The sequence below is a fragment of the Desmodus rotundus genome, chromosome 2 (genome assembly GCF_022682495.2).
Source record: "Desmodus rotundus isolate HL8 chromosome 2, HLdesRot8A.1, whole genome shotgun sequence".
Classification (NCBI taxonomy): Eukaryota; Metazoa; Chordata; class Mammalia; order Chiroptera; family Phyllostomidae; genus Desmodus; species Desmodus rotundus.
Genome location: NC_071388.1, coordinates 105163286 through 105184674, shown reverse-complemented (window position 1 = coordinate 105184674; position 21389 = coordinate 105163286).

Genomic DNA, 21389 nt, shown 5'->3' with positions numbered 1-21389 from the left:
CTGGATTGTTATCGTTACCAGGAAAGGAAGTCTAGAAACTCCCATTGCAGATTCGCCTGTCTAGTCTATCACTCAGATTGTGGCATTTCTTGGTGTCCTGGCCTCCCCACAATTTTCAGGTATGTATTCTGCTGTGGGCAATGCCATCAAGCTGTGCCAAGCCCACCTGTTTGCTGTGCCACTCTAGGCCCTGAGAACGTGTGCTTTGTTCAGTGTCCTCTTCTTGGCCGGAAGGGAGCAGTCAGCTGCCTCCCCAGGATCCTTCCTGCCTTTTCAGTTGAGGCTAGGGAGAGTCCTGGGGGTGGTTAAACAGAATGGGACCTTCTCTAACCCGTGGCAGGAGGACTGAGTTCCAGTTCCAGTTCCACATTCTCAGTTGCAGACTGAGCCACTGTAGGTGGCTGAGTAGAAGCAGCATAATCCCATCGATTGGTGGTCAGTGTTCAGTTGTTTAGTGCTCAGGTACCTGGCTTCCAGCTGCCTAGTTAGCCTGGACAAGCCAGAGGCTTGGAGCAGAGACTGCTACAGGTCTCTGTTTTCCAGTCTTCCCTTCTATAGGAATGTATACATCAACGGATGACTGGGCCCATGGCTATGCTTAATAAAGACTACATTTCCAAGATTCCCTTGCAGCTAAAGGTGATCATGTGACTGTGTTCTGGCCATTGGCATATAAGCAGCCATAGCTGTACAACAGCCTTCAGGAACCTTCCTTAAGAGATGGCTGTAAGTTCCCTTTGGCTCCTTCATCCCTTCAATTCTACTGCCTTAAACTTGGATGCTGCCATCTTGGACCATGAGGTCAAGGTCATGTATGGACATTACAAAATAGTGTCTGGATGCCAGACACTGGGAACTACTTTCCGCTCTTGACCACCCATCTTGATTTTATGTGAAAAGAAATAAACTTCTATCTTTTCTGTATTACCACTATTTTGTAATTATTTTTTTCCAGGCAAACTAACTCCTAACTAACAGAGGCCCCAGCTGGACCGAGGATGGGAAAGCCATTGCACACACCTAGGGGCAGGAAACCACATTTGATAACAATGATCATAAGCATTTACTGAGCACTTCCTATGTGCATTATCCCATTTGATCCTCCCAGTAATACTATGAGGCAAGATTTACAATCCAAATTTTATAGATGATTTAACTGAGGCTTAGGTTTAAATACCTTACCTAATCAGTCAGAAAGTGACAGGATTCAGAACCAGACTCTCTTTAACTCCTGAGCACAAACACTGACTATTTCTCAAACAAAGAGCAGGGTTCCTGCCAAGCTGCCTGCAACCTCCCTGACCTGTCTTGGGCCAGTGGGGACTGTGGCTCAGCTCAGATGGAAAGGAGGCTATGACTGTGCTGAAATTGGCCATAAAACAGGCTGAGACCCTGAGCAACCAGAAGTGTAGTCCTAAAAAAATAAGAAATAAAAATAAAGGTCAGAAAAAGAAAACAAGTGTAGTCCTTATCCTCCAACACAAAACTCTTAGACTTGAAATATTTTTGAGGTCTAGTTCCTCTACCTAGTGAAGATGTTCCCTCAAGAGCATCCCCAGGCCCTGGCTGGCGTGGCTCAGTGGATTGAGCGATGGCTTGCAAACCAAAAGGTTGCCGGTTCAATTCCCTGTCAGGGCGCATGCCTGGGTTGCAGGCCCGGGTCCCCGGTTGTGTGAGAAGCAACCCACTGATGTTTCTCTTGCACATCAATGTTTCTCTCCTTCTCTTTCTCCCTCCCTTCCCATCTCTCTAAAAATAAGTAAATAAAATCTTTAAAAAAGAAGATCATCCCCAGGGAGATCATCTGCTGTGGGCTGAATGTTTGTTTTCCCTCCTCAGCCCCCATTCAGATATTGAAATTCTATCCCTCAAAGATGATAGTATTAGGAGGTGGGGCATTTGGAAGGTGCTTAAGTCATGAGGGTATAGCCCTCAGGAATGGGATTAGTGCCTTATAAAATAGGCTCCAGAGGACTCCCCAGCCCCTTCCACCAGGCATTCGAGGACACAGTGAAAGGAACCAGTTATGTACCAGGAAGAGGGCCCTCACTGGACCATACTGGCACCCTGATTTTGGACTTCCCAGCCTCCAAAACTATGAGAAATACATTTCTGTTGCTTATAAGCCCTGAGTCTGTGGTACCTTGTTACAGCAGGCCAAGCTAAGAAGCCATCTCTTAGATGGCTCAAGACTCCTCTTCTTCCACCTCCTCCTCCTCCAGCTCCTCCTCTTCTTCTTTCCTCTTTTTTTTCTTCCTTCTCCTCTTCCTCTTCAGAGGATCATAGAGGTTGTTCCAGGGGCCCCTTAGACAGCATGGCCTCCCCTAAATGGGCTTTTGTTTATCTTCAAAGATTTCCATGGAGGATCAACCTCAAAATGTGGAAGACATAAAGGATTCCACTAGATCAAGGGTGTCAAACTCTTTTTCACCAGGAGCCACATCAGCCTCGCGATTGCCTTCAAAGGGCCAAATGTAATTTTAGGACTGTATAAATGTAACCACTCCTTAACAGTTAAGTGAGAGCTCGGTGCTGCCGCTGGGTAGAAACAAGGTGCCAGGCTGGATAAAACAAGGTGGGGGGCGGAATTCGGCCCACGGGCCTTGTGTTTGCCACCTGTGCACTAGATAGTCAGGAACCCTTGGTGCTCATCACCTTTCTGCTACCAAGTTCCCTTGTCACCTGGGCAAGTCCCTTCTCCTCTCTGGGCCTCACTCTCCTCATCTTAAAATAATATTGATGATAACAATAACAACCACTCCTAACACACATTTTTTTACTGTGACTCAGGTTCAACATGTTCTAAGTGCATTATATACACTAATTCACTGAACCCTTACAATGACCCTATGAAGACAATACTATTGCCCTTCTCATTTTACAGATGAAGAACCTGAGACACAGAGGTTTTTAAGTTGCCCAATGTCATGCACTACAGAGTGAAAATGAGAACAATAAACTCGAAAGAGGACATAAGTCTCATACAGAATCTCAGTGTAGTAAAGATCAAAGTTGGGGTCCTGAGTAGAATGGGGAAGAGTCTAAGCTCTCACCCCTTGGCCTCCCTTGCACTACAGTGGAGGCCTCTCAGTCCTAGAATAGTGTGAAAGCCACAAAACCCTCTAGTCTCTGAAGGCCCCTCCAGCTGGAGCCTTCTAAGAGGTTCTCGTGGCCAGGAATAGCTGGCGCTTGGCAGGCCCTGAACACAGAGGATGTGGTGCCCTGCCTGATGCCAGCAGAGACCAGGGTTAAGGGTTTGCTCAGAACCTGTCTGCAAGTTCCTCTACAAAATGACCTCTGTTCTAGGTGAGCAAAATCTCCACCTGGAGAGATCAGGCTGAGGGACCTTTCACTCAACCTCAGCTCCTTTCAGAAAGCAACTATTCTTTAAACTAGTGGCAACACCTACTCCCTAGATGAGAGGAATGGAGGCAGCCATGTCATTTGGGCAGGCAAATGCCAGCGTGCCCAGCCGCAGGACCCCCTGCAGCCTTCCCTGGTCAGCCCCCAGTAGCACCTGTCCTCTGCCTGGCTCACCTCCTCAGGAGCTCCAGAGGCACCAGCAGTGGGGACCCACTCACACACAGGAGGCAGCACATCCAGTGGCCTTGGAAGCCCCACCAGTTACATGCGTCTCCTCTTGATGCTTACCAGTCCTACCTCTTCCTGCCTCCCAGCTGAGCGGCTGGGGTGCATTCCTCCCTCCTCTCTGGGCCACATGGATGGATATCAGAGGGTAACCGCCTTCCTCAGCTCTTTCGGGACCTAGGTCAGATTTCTAAACCTCTTAGCAACAACGCCCTGTGCCTGGTTTTCAGTCCCTGTCCACCTCTCCCATATTAACATGGTAGAGTGACTGTGGGTCAACTCTGCTCACTCCCCACCCTAGGCTGTCAGCTTCCCAGGGCAGGAAGCCAACCCAAGAAGCCCACCAAAAGTCGCTCTCTGCCTCATGGCTCATGACGTGCCCTGTAACCACTGGTGGAAGACATCTGGAGCCCTTCTGCTGCTGGGTCAGTCTTATGTTAGCCACCAGCAAAGCCTGGCTGCCAGCTCTCAGAGGAGCAAGGGAGAAGGCAGCTGGAAGGAATTCCCTTTTGTCTAGTTTTGCAGGGCCTGCTTCTGCTTTATTTCAGCAAGGGGCTCAGCACTTGGAAGCATCCTGCCAAACATCCTTGTTTTCAAAGGAGACTACAGCCCCCAGTGCCCCAGTAAGATTTTAGTACAACTCTGTCAATACATTGCCCCTATTTATTACCCCGGCCCCCTTTCTGAGCCTTCTTCTTCGGGATGTGTAAGTAGTCTGGAAGTGAAAAAACTTTGCATTTCCCTTTGATGTGCTGCTGAGCTAGAGACACCTGTGCTGAGGGCTAGAGGCCTGAGCTAAAGGTGGTTTGCAGAATTTGTTTGTTTTAACCACTGGTTTATTGTGTAGTTTGGTCACATTCCATTCTCTCTTTGAGCTTCATTTTTCCCAACTGCACAATAAATCAGTGGTGCTTCCTGGAGTCTCAGCAATTCTTTAGAAGTAACTGATAAAGGGTTTGCTTTAAGATCTTATGAAGAAAGGGTTCTAATAAAAAAGAAAAGTTTGGAAACCACTGGCCCAGATGATCTCACACCCGTGTCAAGGAATTATCTGTTTAGGTCTCTGGCTGGAAACTTTTCTTTAGGCTTGGTCACCATAAGGTCCCTGAGTCTCACATGTCTTCTCTAGGGGTGACCAGGCTGAGTACAGCACCAGTGATTGAGGGGCATCGCAATGCAAAGGATTTACCACCCTGGGATAGCCCCAAGTAGGGAGAGGAATTAAATAACTCTGCAAAGTTTTCCTGCCTCCTGAGGTTGAAGGCCTTTCTATTCCCATCCCTCCCTCCTGGTCCAGGCCTCCTCTGCCTTCTTATCTTACCAGTAATGATACCATTATTTGGTACACAGCAAACCTATAATGGAAGGAGAAGAAAGATTTCCCCCACTTTACAAATGAGAAAACAGGTTCAAAGAGAGGAAAACATTGAGCGAAGTGACAAAGCAAGTGTTTGGAAAAATGGTGTCAGAACCCCAGCATCCTGATGACTTCAGTGAGCCGGCACTCCTGCCAGCCAGGGGATGGTGCTGAGAGGTGTGTTGTGGTGAGAGGGAAGATAGCCTCTGGCTGAACTAAGCCACCCTCTTGTATCTGCTCTAACAGCCAAAACAGGCTGAGGCAGGAAAGTGTGGGGTGTGACTTCTCTTGATCCCCTGGGATCCTCTGAACACTTCCTAGGGCTCCTGAGCCAGGACACTGTAAGAGACAAACAGAGTGTCCTGACTGGACCAGGTCACAAGTAGGAGGGCCCTGATCCTGTGACTACCCACACCCCTAACACACACACACCTGGCAATGAGGGGGTCTTCATTCATTCCAAGTTCCCTGGCACAGGAGAACTGTGAGCTGAAGGGCTTTCCCTGCCAGCCAGCACATAAGACTCTGAGAATCTCCCATGAGCATCACCAGCAATTTCTTAGCTTCCTCTACATTTTCCAAGACAGGCTCAGCATGTCCTCAAGGAACATTGAGTGGAAATCAATATTCTAGTCACATCTCTGGTGTCTGTAATCCCTCCCGCTCGGGCTGCACTTGGGGTTTACAAAGCACATTCACACCAGAGGCCTGGGAGATAGGCAGAGTAGACAGCAGCTTTATCCCTGTTTTACAAACTGGACAAAACAGAGACTCAGGGAGAGGAATGACTTGTCCAAAGTCACATATGGCCTTAGAAGAACCAGAACTGGAACTGGGCTGCTACTGTGTCGGGCCGGTGGCCTTATTGTGTCAATCCTGGCAGCCTCTCTAGCAAAGGGAAAACCAGAGTATCCACCCTCATTTCTGGCATTTCCCTACAACAAGAGGCTCCTCTTACAATCAGAAAGGGGGGAGGGGGTTGTTAGGGGACAAAAGTCACACAACTTACTTAGGAAAGAAATCTTTTCCATGCCCTATCCTAGCCCTGGCCAGCCCAGGGGAGTGGGAGTCAGAAGCTCGGGAATTGGTGTCCAGCTCAACAGCAGATTCTCTGGCGGGCCATGGTGAGGAGGGAATTTCTTTTGGAGTCTGTAAGATGGGAGAAAGAACTAGAATCACTATTCTCAAATATTTCATATTGGGATTGCCTAGGAAATTTTGTACAAAACTTTGATCTTGGGGCTTCACCCAGGCCTAGTGGACCAGTCATGGGGTTGGGGAAATCTGTGGGAACCTACGTTGTTAGCTAGTTCCCTGAGTGATTCTGAGCCTCCCTGAGAGTATAAGACTGGATGGTCTCAATGGCTTACACTGCTCTGACATCCCATTATTCAAGGCAGCAGGAAGTGGTGGTTGCACTTGGACTCGCTGCTGATGTCCTCCCAGGTTTTATTCTTTATAGTAAATGCAGGATCCTAGAAGTGGAAGATATCTTGACTAGATTATCAGAGTGCAGTCTCTTCCAGGAAAAGTACAATTATGAGAAAGCCCAGGAGGGGCAGGATTTTGCATTTTCTCAAGTCCATGAATGAATTGTAAGTTGTCTGGGCCACCACCTTTCAAGGTGTTTCCCACACCACCACTCTGGTGACTCAACCCATGGGTGTATCCTGACAATTGGATGATTTCTCTGATGTGGCCTCTCCTCACAGATTTGTAGGAACTCTGATTCTACCCAAAGACTATGTCCTGCTCAAAATGGCCACCTTTCCTCCTTGTTCCTGAGGAGCCACTAACTTCCATGATGCCAAGGCAGTCCTGCCACTCCTGGGGTGTCTGCATGCATGGTACCCATATGCTTGGCTGCACAGAGAAGCTAGATGTCACTGCCCTTCTGGCCCCAGAATCTACCAGTTATCGTTCTTGGCTGAAAACAACAGAAACTAATTCTGGCTGATGTAAGCAGAAAAGGAATTTATTCAAGGATGTGGAGAAGCACTGAAACTCACCAGGAAGGCTAGAGAACCAGGCCTGGGAAATGGGTAGAAACAGAGCTGGCTGCCTCCTAGAAAGACTCTTGCCATGGGGATTCTTAAAAATTAAAGAGGGTATTTAGATGCTATGCATTCCACAAAATGACACATTCTTCACTTACCTGTAGATGCAGAAACCCATAAAAGTCTACATTCCAGAAAAATATTGTTGGTGTTTTTTGCTGTGGTTGTTGCCAATAACTGCCTTTTCTGTTTTTCTAGCCACATTTCAAATCCTGGGTGATTCCCATCTGAGAAGGATCCTACCAGAAATGCCATCTCCTTTGCTCTACCCTATTTATCCCTCATGATGCTACATACATACAGCCAGTGGATCTGCTGGCTTCTTGCCCTTGATTCTAGACCAACCTTTGTGCCCCTTGTCCCTACTCATACACAACACCTTATCCCATGTGTCCCCAGACTGCCCTACATTCCCAGAAGAAGGGCAGTTGATCTCCAAAACCATCCACTAAGATAGCACCCTTTTCTCTAGTCAATTTTCTCCCTCATCCAACCAATCAGTAAATATTTCCTGGCCATCTGCTATGTGCCAGTGACTGTGCTGGATGCTGAGAGACAGAATTCCCTATCTTCATGGAGCTTAGAGTATAGTGGGGGACACAGGTATTAATCAAAGAATCATACAATATCTTGTGATAAATACAATAAAGGAAGAGCTCACAAAAACCTTGAATGCTTTAGTAAAGAGACCTATGCTCCTCACTAAAGCAGATGCTTTCTTGCAAAGATGACATTTGAATTAACATGAAAAGAATGAACAAGAGTTAGCCAGAAGAAGGGAAAAAAGGAAGGAAGGAAGGGAAAGAGGGAGGAAGGAAAGAAAGGAGTGGGGAGGGAGGGAGGGAGGAAGGAAGGATAGACATTCTAAGCAGAGGGCACAGCATAGGAAAAGGATTCAGAAGCAGAATGAAGCTTGTCTCCTCCCAGAAGTCAAAGTAAGCAGGGTGGCTGGAGCACCTACTGTGAGAGGAAGTGTCATGTTGGACCCACATTACTGATTTTAGTTTTTACCAAACCAACAGGAACTGTTTTAAAAATTATATATAAGGAGTTGGGGCCTGCAATGTGGAAAACAGACTGGAGACAGCAAAAGTGGATGAGGGGGCTCATGAAATTCAGGTGAGGGATAATAGTGTCTTGGGCTACAAAGTAGTGACAATAGAATGGAAAAGAGGACAGGATCAAGACATAATTAGGAAGTGAAATTGACAGGACTTGGTGATGAGCAGAATATGGGACGGGGAGGTGGGTGAGAGAGAACATGTGTCTAACATGATTCTGAGATTTGCAACTTCTGCTACCAGGTGGGTGATGTTAGGGGAACACTCATTCCTCACTCCCCATGTTTCCACATGGAGGGACTCCTATGGGAGTAACACTTCTGAGCCCTGTCTCCCTGACTCCTTATATGATTGGGACATTAAGGAAGAGGAACTGGGCTAGTGTGGCTCAGAGCCTTCTAGGTTTTCTAGTCACCTCTCCCTCTAGGTATGATCCAGTTTGTTGTCTAGCCACGCAGTGAGGTTAATGGGGTCAGCTCTGTCCCAGTGGTAGAAGCGTACAGCTTGGGAGGCAAGTTCAATTCAGGGCAGCATGACCAGTCCAACCAACCCCTAACCATGGTTCAGACCTGGGAATGGAAGAGGAGTGTCATTTTCTTGACTCCCCTGCCCCCAGCCTAAATACTGAGAAGTCTATTTACTGAGCTAGGGAGTACTGGAGAGAGAACATTAATTCAATTCAACTTTGGCTCTCTTTCCTGGCCACTTTGATTTCTCAACTTTGGCTAAAATGCCCCACTAAATCAGGGTACTTGCCTATGTGCCTCTTTTGTATAATCTTGCAGGCATTAACTACACCAAAATAAGTTATGTCTAAAATTTGCTTTGCTTTGGTAGATCAGCCTGGACTTTACATCTCAGCAAATTCTCAGAGAGGTGAGAGCCTGCACAGCATCCTGGGGGTAACAATAGTTACAGGAACAACTACCATGACTGAGCACTTAACACATGTCCCATCCTGCCACCAAGGCTGTCTCATTTAATGTTCACAGTCGCCTCTGGGAGAAGCACTTTCATTATCCCCTCTTTATACCTGGAGGCACTGAGGCCCAGAGGGGTTAAGTGGCCAGAGAGGCAAGACCACCTGGCTAATGAGAGGTGAATCTGAGTTTCCAAAGCTCTACAACTACGCTGGACTGGAGGATGTGCTGGAAGATTTTTAACCACCATGTGAAACACAAGGAAGTACAGCTGTTTTCTATGCTCTTAGCTGAGAGATTCCTGTGACCTGTTAGCTTCTGCTTTCCTCTCTCCCCATCCACACTGATACACTGATTCTGCGGGCCTTTGAACTCAGAGCTTCTCTCTTTTCCTCTCTTCAGGCATTTTCCACATGGAGTTCCCCGTCTCTAATGCAGAGACTACCTGTCTGATAATCCAGCCAGAATCATCTGGAAGAGTTTAGCAGGCAGTCAGGAAGGCCAGCTTGCTACTGAGTTAGCCAGGATTCTGCATGAGACCTTCATCGATATGCAGCATAACTACAGGCCTATGCAGAACACAGGCGGGTCTGGAGCTGGTAATGAAATCACCTCGCTGTGCACCATGGCCCCTAGCCAGGCATTTTCATCTGAGCACCTGGATGTAGTTTTCCCCCAAGTCTCTCCAGCCTCTTTGTAAAATGAGGGTGATGACTGTACTGACCCCATGGAGCTGTCAGTGAGGCTTTGTAAAGGCTTTGGCACATAGTAAGTGTTATAAAATGGATAGCTGTCATCATCTTCATCACCATCAGTACTTGGTTTCCTACCTTCATGGGCTTTTTTTATCAAAATCAAGTACTATATGTAATATTAATTATTTAATACTATATTTAAACTAACTTTAAATAAACTCACTTATGCCTCCTCCTAAGCAAAGGTATCCATGAAATCTCAGGTTTGATGGTTTTATTTATATTTTTAAAGACTCAATACAAAAGGTACATGCCTACTGAAGTATGTTCACCCTGCCCCACTAAATCATCTCATGTACCAACCAGTGGCCCTCTCCCCTTTGAGGAACACCCCTGCAGGGAAGTGCTGGCACACCTCTTGGTTTCCTTGTCTGTAAAATTGGTGTGACGTGATGAGGACATACCTTCCTAAGGCTGTGGCGTGATGGTTGTGACTGTGCTTTGTAAAGTGCAACTCACTAGCTAAGTTGATATCATGTAGTCCCCCTTCTCCCCACCCAATTCTAGGTTACTGGCCAACCCCAGGTTTGCAAAAGTATGTACTTATCATTAGCTTCCCCAGCTCCCATCCCATCTCTCCTTGGAATCTGTTGGGCTGTCCCTCAGGTGTATTTTTCCCAGACCAGTACACTTCTGCTAGCCTGGAGCCTGCCCCAGGGTCTAGGAATCAGAACTTCCAGGACTGTTATCTCAACTGGCCATAGGCTCTCCTCTTCTTGGCTGTCTACCTAGCTCACAGGCACTGAGACACCTTTCCTTTGAATCTGACCAGCAGAGGCAGCTGCCCATATTCTGTTTTTTACCTTCTGCATGATGATTCAGCAGGCATTACCTCCAATCCAAGCCTCTTCCCTTCTCTCCACATGGGCCAAAGGGCAAATCTCCACTAGCAGTTAGGGGGCTTCTTCAGCTCCAACTGGAGAAGGCTGGAGTCAGGGAGAGGGGGTAGAAGAGAGGCTGGTGCCTGGGGTGCCGTGCATTTCTCCATCCTCTCGTGCCCAGCCAACACCCATGGCTTCACACCTTCTACTTAGAAAGTTCCATCTTACTTGTGTGGTGAGGTCCCTATGACTGACTGGCCTCTATCAGACACAAGAAAAGTGGAGGGAATAGAACACCAACTTTTGAAAACTGATGACAGCATGATTCTTTTTATTTTAAGGGAGAAAGGGGAAAAATGCACATAAAACAAGTCCAGAGTAAAAGGGAAGAGCTATTTTCAGTTTCCTATACAACTTTACTCTTTGCCTATCCTTATACCATGGAGTCTGAAGAATGTATAAAACAGCTCTTTAGACGTGAGTTGTATCTTCCAAACCAGTCAGAGGCTGTGAGATTGGGAGTCAGAGTGGCTCTTGTACTCCAGTCGAGGATCCCCATGCCTTCCCCAGCTCTGGGTCCTTCAAGCGAGGCCAGAAAGCACCCTGCATTTGGCCCTCTCTCCTTTTGGCACCTTCCAGCCCAAAACCCATCCCTTCAGACTCTCACCTCACTGCTCCCACTCCCAGGTCCTGCCTTGTGCCCTCAGCCTCCGAGACAGGACAGGCATTTGACCATCTAGGGATCTGCTCTTTCTGTGCTGGGGCTGAGTGGGGTGGGGCTGGGGCTGGTGGGAGAAACAGGGCTCTGTAAGGCAAGTTGAGCTTGCCTCTGGCCAAGCTGTCCTCCTTGATGTGTCCCCTTTATATTGATTTGTCAGGTCTTAGGAAAAGGCAAAGGAGTGGAGAAGGGGGTCTGTTATGGCCTGAATGTTTAAAACCATATGTTGAAATTTTAATCCCCAAAGGCTATGTATTAGGAGGTAGGGCCTTTGGGAGATGCTTAAGTCATGAGAGTGAAGCTCTCACAAATGGGATGACTGCCCTTATAAAAGAGATCAGATCGAATGCCCCAGACCCTTACGACAGCCTCGTCAGGTGGGATAGTTAGTAGATGATACAGGCAGCTTCACAACAGAGATTACAATAACAATAAAATAATAATTCTTAATAATCAAACTACAGTCTAAGTGCTGGGCCCTGTGTTGTGCAGTGAGGATTCAAGCATAACCAAGACATGGTCTCTGTCTTCAGGGGCTCTGCGTCTGGGTCATTTTGACTCAAAAGAGTTTAAAATGACTCTTAAAATCAACTCTTTTTTACTCCAGCAGCCCAAACTGATAACCATCAGATGGATACAGGTCTGGCTGAGGTTTAGGTTTAGACCCTTTTATTCTTTCGTGGTGTTGTGTGCTCAGATTTTGTGTACATGGTGCATGTCTGCATTCTTCTCATATTTTCATCCACACCAGTTTTGTCTTTTGCTTCTCAGCTGAATTCTCAAAGAATAGAAGGAAGTGTGCTTATTCCTTTAAATTGCTTTGTGTAAGGATCTGCTCAGCTGAACACCTGAGTCATGTTTTGATAATAATGATGTCGACGTTGACAGAAGCTTGATAATTCAATAACTATGTGATGTGCCCTATTTTTATGTTTTAAATGGATGAGAATAAGGATCCACCCATTTTTTAAAAACATATTATTTATTTATTTTTAGAGATTGGGGAAAGGAGGGAGAAAGAGAGAGAGAGAAACATCAATTTGTGATAGAGACATCAATCAATCGCCTCTCACATGCCCCCAACCAGGGACCGGGCCTGCAAACCAGGCATGCGTCCGGACCGGAAATCAAACTGGCAACTTTTTGCTTTGTGGGATGATGCCCAACCAGCTGAGCCACACCACCCAGGGTTCTAGATCTGTTTTCAACAAGACTTTTGATAGCTCCACAACTAGCCCTGAAGTCCCTGCCTCTGGCCTGATACTCCAGTTGAACAATGCATTGAGAAGTGCTCCGGCAGCCCTGAATTTCTGTGTACCTGAAAGTTGTGCCTTCCTTGGCCAGAGAACTAGAACTACCAGCTAATGGAAGCTAGGACTGGCTAGGACTACCTCCTTTGCAGATATTGCAAATGTAAAGCAAGGACCTTGAAAACTAAATTCTAGAAGATATCAAGAAGAGACAAGTGGCGAAAAAGAAAGACAAGTGACCAAGCCCAATGCATAAACACAGAATTGGTGGAATGACACTTGTTCCCAAGAGGAACTCATTATAGAGCTGGTTCTCATCCGAGGCTGAAGCCTTCTGTTGGATTGTGAAGATATTCTGGCTGTGTCCAATAACCTGGGTCTCTTCTTTGCCCTTTGTTGGGTTTCATCTTGAGACACAGAGAGGAGAGAGGATGGTTGGTGTGTGTGTGGTGTTGCAAGAGAAAGATGTGGATGTGAAGGAAAGAAATTCTCCAGCTAACATCTCCAGCTACCACCAGTCAGAAAAAACATTAGTTAAGCCCTACCCTGGGCCACCTAATCCAAGGCCCTCAGAAATCCTGTGCAACATTCCCCACCTGATAGCCTCTTACTCACCCAGACACATATTGGTATTTCATATTCCTTAGTTCTTGGCCAAGGAAGGGAAGGATGTGGACCTGGTGGGCTTGTAGCTAGCCTGGACCAACAATCAGAGGGAGCTTAAGTGGGGTGCTGGCTCAGACACTGACCGTATAATGTCTTTCATAGGATCTCTCTTAGATCCCCTGGACATGCTGGAAATAATCTTTGGCAGTTTTAGGGTTGTTTGCTGGCTGCAGTAGCTGAGAGAATGGAAATTTGCTGAGTAAGAACCACACCATAGCAATCTGTTGGCTACAATAAGTCACACTGCAGACTGCCTTCAGTGCAGCTCAAGTCACCATTTCTGACTAACCCTTCCCTGTGGACTAGCTGCTGACTGTGGCCTACCACTTCACCACACTGGTGGAAGCAGATGGTCTAACGTGATGATAGCATCACAAAGTTGCATTTGAATTGCGAGGATCATAGAGTGTAAGGGCTGGAACTCCTTCATTTTATAGATAAGGAAACTGAAGCCCAGGGAGGATAGTATAGTTGTTGGTTCATATTTCTGCTTCTGCGATTAGATTACAAAGTTCTCTGGAGTTGGGACTATGTTTTTGAAGCCTCAGAGCAGCACAGAGGACTTGGCCATAGAATATGCTCCATAAATGTTTGTGAAATGAAGGAAGGAAGGGAGGGAGGGAGAGGGCACTTGCCTGAGGTCACACAGATAGCAGTGGCAGAGCCAGACCTCACTCTAAGGGCCTCTCTCAGCAGGCTTCCCGGCCTCTGGGATCTGCTCCTCAGGCCACCTCTCAGCATTGCCAGCCCTGGGCTATGCTCTCAGCAGGTCCAGCTTGCTGTCATTCTTGCCCAGAAGGTGTCACTGATACCTTCAGACCCCAAGGTATTCGTTGTTCCACAGCAGGGTCCCCATGGGGGATGTTCCCCTGATCTCTGATGTCAACAACATCAGAGGAGACAAGACTGCCTTCATCCCAACTCCCCTGCTGGAGGGGCTAGGTCTAGGGCATCAATTTATGCTGGTGTCTATGGCCTGCTAGGACCCTAGGCTGGAGCTAAAGGAGAGCCTAGACTAAGGACCCCAGGGCACAGGTAGAATGGGAGCCCAGCAAGGTACATGCAAAGAGATGGCAGAATTCTGGAAAAGTCAGTGAGGCAAGACCTAGGAAACAAGTCCAGAAAACAGAAGAGACCCACTCAAGTTCACCCACTGTCAGAGCAGACGTGGATTAGAGGCAGGGTCTCTTTACAGGAGGGAGAGATAGGCTTAGGACAGAGAGGAGGAGACGGAGCTGGAGCAAGACCCTGAGGAAATGTAGTGCAGCTGCAGTCTGATTATAGGGCAGCAGCAGCCTCACCCAAGGCATGTCCCAAGTGGGGGTGTGGCAGGGAAGTAGTAAGGGAGTGAGGGGATCTGGGTGGCTCTGTGTTGGCTCAGACTTTCTCCACTTTCTGCAAGAGACCTGGGAACCCACCTGGTCTCTGTCCTTTTCACCGCTCCCACTTTAGGTGTGGGGAAGGGTCAGAGGTGGGAGTGACTTTTTCTAAGCAGCCTCCAACCTCAGGGCCTTGTCAGTGATGTCACTTCCCGGAACGTCCACAGACACTTCCTGAGTATCTCTGGTATCTCCAGATTGGTGCTGGAACCAGACCTTGATCCCTGTCCCCAGGACTCTTAGATCTTGTTGGGGGAATGAGGCACACTGAGACACCCAGCACAGGGCACTCCAAGACAGGTATGGCTACGTGTACACCCAGTAGGTTGTTTAGGAGAAACAGAGCCTTGCTGACAAGTTGGTTTCTTGGAGAAGGTGAGGCTGGAACTGGGATTACAAGTTGGAATGGGCATTTTGAGTACAGTCACTGCAGTAAGAATACATAGGGGTTCTTGCAGGGGCAGAGGGAAGGAAATTTGCTGGGACAGCCTCAGGGTCATGTGGTGAAGGTCAGTGTTTTTAAAGCATTTTTTTTTTTTTTAGCAGCAGAATCCTTCTCAAAGGAAAATTTACTCAGATGCATCAGCCTGCTAAAAACAGAACTGCTCTGTCATCTCAGCTTCCTTCTTACCCCAGTGCTAGCCCCCCGCTCCCAAATATTAACGGAGCTTCCCAGCCTAGACTACTTCAACCTCCTTCTTGGACCAGCGGGGAAACTGAGGCACAGAGAACAGAAGGTACATGCTAATGTTCATTTGCTATCAGGAGCAGAGGCAGACAAGATTGAGGCCTGTCTCCTCTCCCCAGCTCAGGACTTTTGCCAGTAAACCTTACTACATCCTGAACACAGGCAGACTGGAGAGACCTTCAGCCAGGCCAAGAATTGTCAGTTCCACCAGAGAGAGGGCCCCGGAGTGTGTCTAGGCCAAGGTGCTCTTTCTGGCCATCCAGTTTGACAGCCCAGGTTACATTGCAGCCTCTTGATGTTTCTTCCAACCCCTTGATCGAGAAGACCAGCATATTTGAATCATCTGTGAAACAGCTCCAGCAAAGCAGGGCCAGAGAAACTTGTGGGGATGGTGGTTTGGGCTGAAGAGGAACAGATATCATTGGTGAGGTTTTGGTAAATAGAAGAATTGTCAGTGAATAAGTTTGATGGAAGAAGTAGTGCTTCCTTAAACTGACACAGAAAAATGTGCCCATTAATTCATTTGTCTAATAGTATGGCTTTGATTAGGAACCCAAAAACAACTAAAAAGTGCCCTATCTTGAGCTCACAAATAATGAAAAAAACTGATCAATATCTGTGGAAGCCAGACAAGACCTTCTGCCTCTATCCCCCCCGGGGTTCATCTTGGCCAAGGCTTCTCCCCCTAGGCTTCTGCCAGTTTTCATGACGTCTTAGTTTCCGTTCCCTCCTAGCTAAGAAGTCTAGCTGGGACTTGGAGTGAGATGAAACATCTAAAATGAGAAGCACAGATATTTATTTTTTAGTTTTTTACTTATTTTGCTTATTTTTTCAAACAAATGAGCTGAGAAAGGCATTCAGTCACTTCCTGAGGTCTCAGAGTTGAACCACCCTTCCGCAGACACCAAGGAGAGCTGCTGTCTCAAGCCTTTACCCGCTTAGCACCCCCGGCACGTTACATTTACAGAGCTCTTTACAGTTTGTAAAGAGCTTTCAAACATATACTGTCTATCTGATCTTCATAAAAGTGCCCTGAGGCAGGCCAGGCGGGCGTTTTAGAGATGGCAAAGGCAAGTGTCAGAGAGGCAGGGAGACTTGCTCAGTTGATGTTGCTAGTGAGCATTTAATTCAACAAATATTCCTTGTTTTATTTATACTTATTTATGAATGATATTTGTTATTATAGCATGAAACCAGCCAGATCTGCCGACTTTCTTCCTAAGACTCTTTTAGCCACACTAGGCTTTTCCCCCTAAGGATATAAATAAAAATGGATTTTCTGCTAGAAACAGGTCAAAAGACTTAATATAGCCATATACAATTCAGAGGGACCTAGTAAATCCTAAATGAGTCATATTTCATTTGAATACAAACCAGAGGAATGCTCAAGCCTGCAGCAGAAAGAAATAGATTTGTGCAGTTTGAGGGAACTCATTTACCGAGACTACTGGCTTTAAAATTTTTTTTCTAGCACAAAAGCCATTCTTAAAATAAAGTCTCACCAGGCAGCTCAATATGAAAGCCTAACAACGCGGCATCTTTGTAGAACTTGAAGCCTCACTCAGCATCTTTGGAAAACCCTTATAATTACAGATGGGAAACAGGCCCAGAGGCCCAGAGCAAGTTCCCTCAGGGAATGAGTGCCTGAGCTGGGTCTGGAACCCCAAGCCCACCAGGTTCCCACTGAAGGGTCCTGATGAAGAATGAGCTGATTGTCCCAACTCACTTTTTGGCCATGTCCACCACCGTTCCCCGTATTACTAATAGACACACCCTATCCTTTCTAGTCTCCTGTGCTCAAGCTCTCCCTTCTTCTCAGAATGCATGCCTGCCAGGGAAACTTGCAATTTTTTTCCTCCAGACCTAAGTCAAAAGGATATTCCTTCCCCATGAAGCTTTCTTTAAGGGTCATGGCTAAAAAGACTTGCCTCTGGAAACTTTGGTGACACTCTCAGGATGTTCTGCCTTGTCTTACAGTCATTTGGGGCTTAATTCCACTCCTGAGATTTTATTCTTCTTGAGGCCAAAGTCTCTTCCCAGAAGCTAACATAGTTCTTCCAGCTCTAAAATACTATGAAGCTCTAATGTCCAAAGATGTTACTCTGAAGTAGTAACATCTTTTTTTTTTAATGGAATTGATGTACCGAATTGGTCTCATATCTGAATACCCAAGTCCTGACTAGTTAGATTCTTTTAAACCTAAGCAAGGTGTCTCTCATTTTGTCCTTGTCCTTATTCTCAAGTGTGTATCATGCAGCTCCTCATGGACACTGCGTTTGATGGACCTTGACCAGGGCCTGCGGAACCAACACACTGCTGCTTTCGTTGGTACCGGCCAAGGGCTCCAACTGGGCTGGACCTCTGTCCCAGCCCCGCTCTTTCCTAGTCAACTCAGTTTTCCCTCAGAGCTTCTGCTCCTTTGGCCAATAACCATACTCACGCCTCTGTGCAGAGGCAAATACAGAGTGTATGTAAAGGCATTTATAATCTGCAGGCTGCCTTCTTGGCCAGATTACTGAAATCAGTGGGGAAAAAATTTAAATTCAGTTTTAAGTTTAAAAAAATTGTGTAATACCAAATAACTGGTTTATCTGAATGTTCTCTTTTCAGTGAGCTGCTTTGCAGCTTCAGCTCTGAGGCCCTTGTATTGGCTGCTCTGGAAGCCAGGTTGTCAGGTTGGAGTCGCTCAAGAAACCAGACGACGCAGCAAGCCAAGGAGCAGGGTTTATTAACAGGGAATAAGAGGGAAAGTGGAGTCAACCTAGGGAGGTTGGGGAGCCAACCAATGGAAGTTAAGACTCACTCGGTTTTTCTTAGGACAGGGTTTTTAAGTGAAAAAAACCCACAAAGGGTAACTGGTTGGCTAGAGCTGGTTGCTGGGTGCTGTTTCTGCTGACCATGTTCTTGATACATCTTGTCAGTCTCAAGTTAAAGCTGTATCCTGTTATGCCAGATAGGCTGACCCCAGACCCCAATCTTAGCAGGGCATCTGTTTGTCCTGGGGAGGGTTGGCAGGTAGTTTCCCAGGCAGGCATTTTCCCAGGCTACAGATTCCCATGGTGCAGGTTCCTGCCTGGTGATTTTCCATTCCTCCTAGGCCTACCTAGGTCTGTCACAGGTCACTGTAGTCTACTGACTCCAGTTGAAAAAATTCATTTATGTCCAAAACATTTTTTGAGCATCTACTATGCTAGCATGATGTAAGTTGCATCATGCTCCCTTTCCCCCAAGAAAAGATATGCCAAAGTCTTAACCCCAGGCATCTGTGAATGTGACCTTATTTGGAAATAGGCTCTTTGCAAATATAATCAAGATGAGGTCGTACTGGAGTAGGGTGAGCCCTATCATACTACATATTGGAGTAGCCTTGCCAGACTCCAGTACAGTTTGTGTGCTTGTCAGAAGAGGAGACCCAGACCCAGACCCAGACCCAGACCCAGACCCAGAGGGAAGACTACCATGTGAAAATGGAGACAGAGATTGGAGTTATGCTGCTGCAGCCAAGGAAGGGCTGGGGCTACTGGAATCTAGAGACAAGGAAGGATCCTTCTCTAGAGGCTTTGGAGGCAGTATGGCCCTAACAACACCTTGATTTTGTATGTCCAGCCTCCAGAACTGTAAGAGAATACATTTTTGTAGTTTTAAGCCACTTACTGTGTGGTACTTTGTTACAGCAGCCCTAGGAAACTAATTCAGTGGCATACTGGGAATCTAGCAGAGAATAAGACAGAGTCTGCCCTAATAGCATGTGCATTTTGATGAAGGAGGCATGGCAATAAACATGGGTGAATAAACATGAAAATGGTAGATTCTGGTGCTGAAGGGATTAAACAGAGTCATGTGACATTTCAGGTCTTACTTGAAGGAGGAGAAACCCAGTGTAGGGGAAATGGGCTGGAACCTGATCATGTAGGGCCTTGGGATGATGTACGGGGAAAGGGATTGTCCTGGAGCGAGGGTGGCTGTGGACAGATGGTGGTGGTTTAGAAGGGAATGGTAGTGATGATGATGGAATCCAAATATCTTGCTGTGGAGATGTGAGAAAATGAGGAATCAAGGGTGAATCTAGACTTTTGGTTTAAGCCAAAACCATTTATTATGGGGTAGGTTGCAAGGTCATTTATTTAAATGGAGATTAGGGGAGACGCTTATAGGGGAAAGAGGGAAGGAATCAAGAGTTCTGTTAGGTTTGAGATGCCTGTTAAACATCTTTGTGGGGATTCAGGCAAGCCATTAGCTATGTAACTTTTGTGGCAAGAGGGCCCCCAAGCCCAGGGTCCTTCTCACTGTCCCAAGGCCTCTGATGAGATTGGAGAAAGACTTTTTCTTCCTACTGGAAGTCTTCTCTTTCTCCTGAGGAAATGCACCCTGGGTGGCCCTGAATAACTGCTAATGCTAAGAAACTTGCTAAGCAGCATGAAAGTTTTCACACTCCTTCACAAAGTATTTGTGCTTCAAACGTTTCTTGCAGCATCTAAGACATTCAAAGCTATGTCTAGCTTCATTAGCAGCGTTGAGTCTCTTGGGATTCCAAGAAAAACTGAGTGGAAGGGTGGGGAGAAGTTGTAGGTGACCCTGGACGGTATTCCCAGGACTCCAGGCTCCAAAATGCTTAGCTAATTAAGAAAGCAGAAGAAATCTTTTGCTTTGCAGAGAGACCCACTTCCCGCACAAAGAATTTTGCGGGGGGGGGGGGGGGGGGGGGGGCGGGAAGAGCTACAAATGCCTGCTCCCTGGGAAGGCCTAGTTTCCTGAGGGTGCTGACTCAGAAATAGCAGCTGCTTGCCCAGGGAGCTGGCAGTTGTTGGCACAATCAAAGATCAATTGAACATGCCGTTCTAGTTTGCTCTCTCCACACCAGTCCCTCACGTTCAACTTCCTTCAAAGACTTATTTTTTTTTTTTTTTAATTTATTTATTGTTATTTAATTACAGTTGTATGCCTTTTCCCCCATCCCTTCACCCCACCCCAGGTGAACCCACTTCCCTCCCCCCTCTCCACCCTCCCCCTTGGATTTGTTCATGTGTCCTTTATAGTAGTTCCTGTAATCCCCTCTACCCACTGTCCCCGCCCCCACCCCCCACCCCCGCCCTTGCTATTGTTACATTGTTCTTAACTTCAATGTCTCTGGTTATATTTTGTTTGCTTTTTCCTTCTATTGCTTATGTTCCAGTTAAAGGTGAGATCATATGGTATTTGTCCCTCACTTCCTGGCTTATTTCACTTAGCATAATGCTCTCCAGTTTCATCCATGCTGTTGCAAAGGGTATAAGCTCCTTCTTTCTCTCTGCTGCGTAGAATTCCATTGTGTAAATATACCATAGTTTTTGGATCCACTCGTTTGCTGATGGGCACTTCGGTTGCTTCCAGTATTTGGCTATTATAAATTGTGCTGCTATGAACATTGGGGTGCACAGATTCTTTTGGATTGGTGTTTCAGTGTTCTTAGGGTATAATCCCAGCAGCGGAATTACTGGGTCAAAGGGCAGTTCCATTTTTAGTTTTCTGAGGAAATTCCATATTGTTTTCCACAGTGGCCTCACCAGTCTGCATTCCCACCAACAGTGCACTAGGGTTCCCTTTTCTCCGCATCCTCTCCAACATTTGTTTGTGGATTTGTTTATGTTGGCCATTCTGACTGGTGTGAGATGATACCTCATTGTGGTTTTAATTTGCATCTCTCTGATGGCTAGTGATGCTGAGCATCTTTTCATATGTCTCTGGGCCTTCTGTATGTCTTCCTTGGAGAAGTGTCTGTTCAAGTCCTTTGCCCATTTTTTAATTGGGTTGTTTGTCTTCCTGGAGTGGAGTCGTGTGAGTTCTTTATATATTTTGGAGATCAGGCCCTTGTCTGAGGTATCATTGGCAAATATGCTTTCCCATATTGTTGGTTCTCTTTGTAATTTGGTGCTGTTTTCTTTAGCCATGCAGAAGCTTTTTATTTTGATGAGGTCCCATTTGTTTATTCTTTCCTTTATGTCCCTTGCTTTAGGGGATGTGTCTGTGAGGATGTTGCTGCGTGGAATGTCTGAGATTTTCCTGCCAATGTTTTCCTCAAGGACTTTTATGGTGTTACGGCTTATATTTAAGTCTTTTATCCATCTTGAGTTTATTTTCGTGTATGGCGTA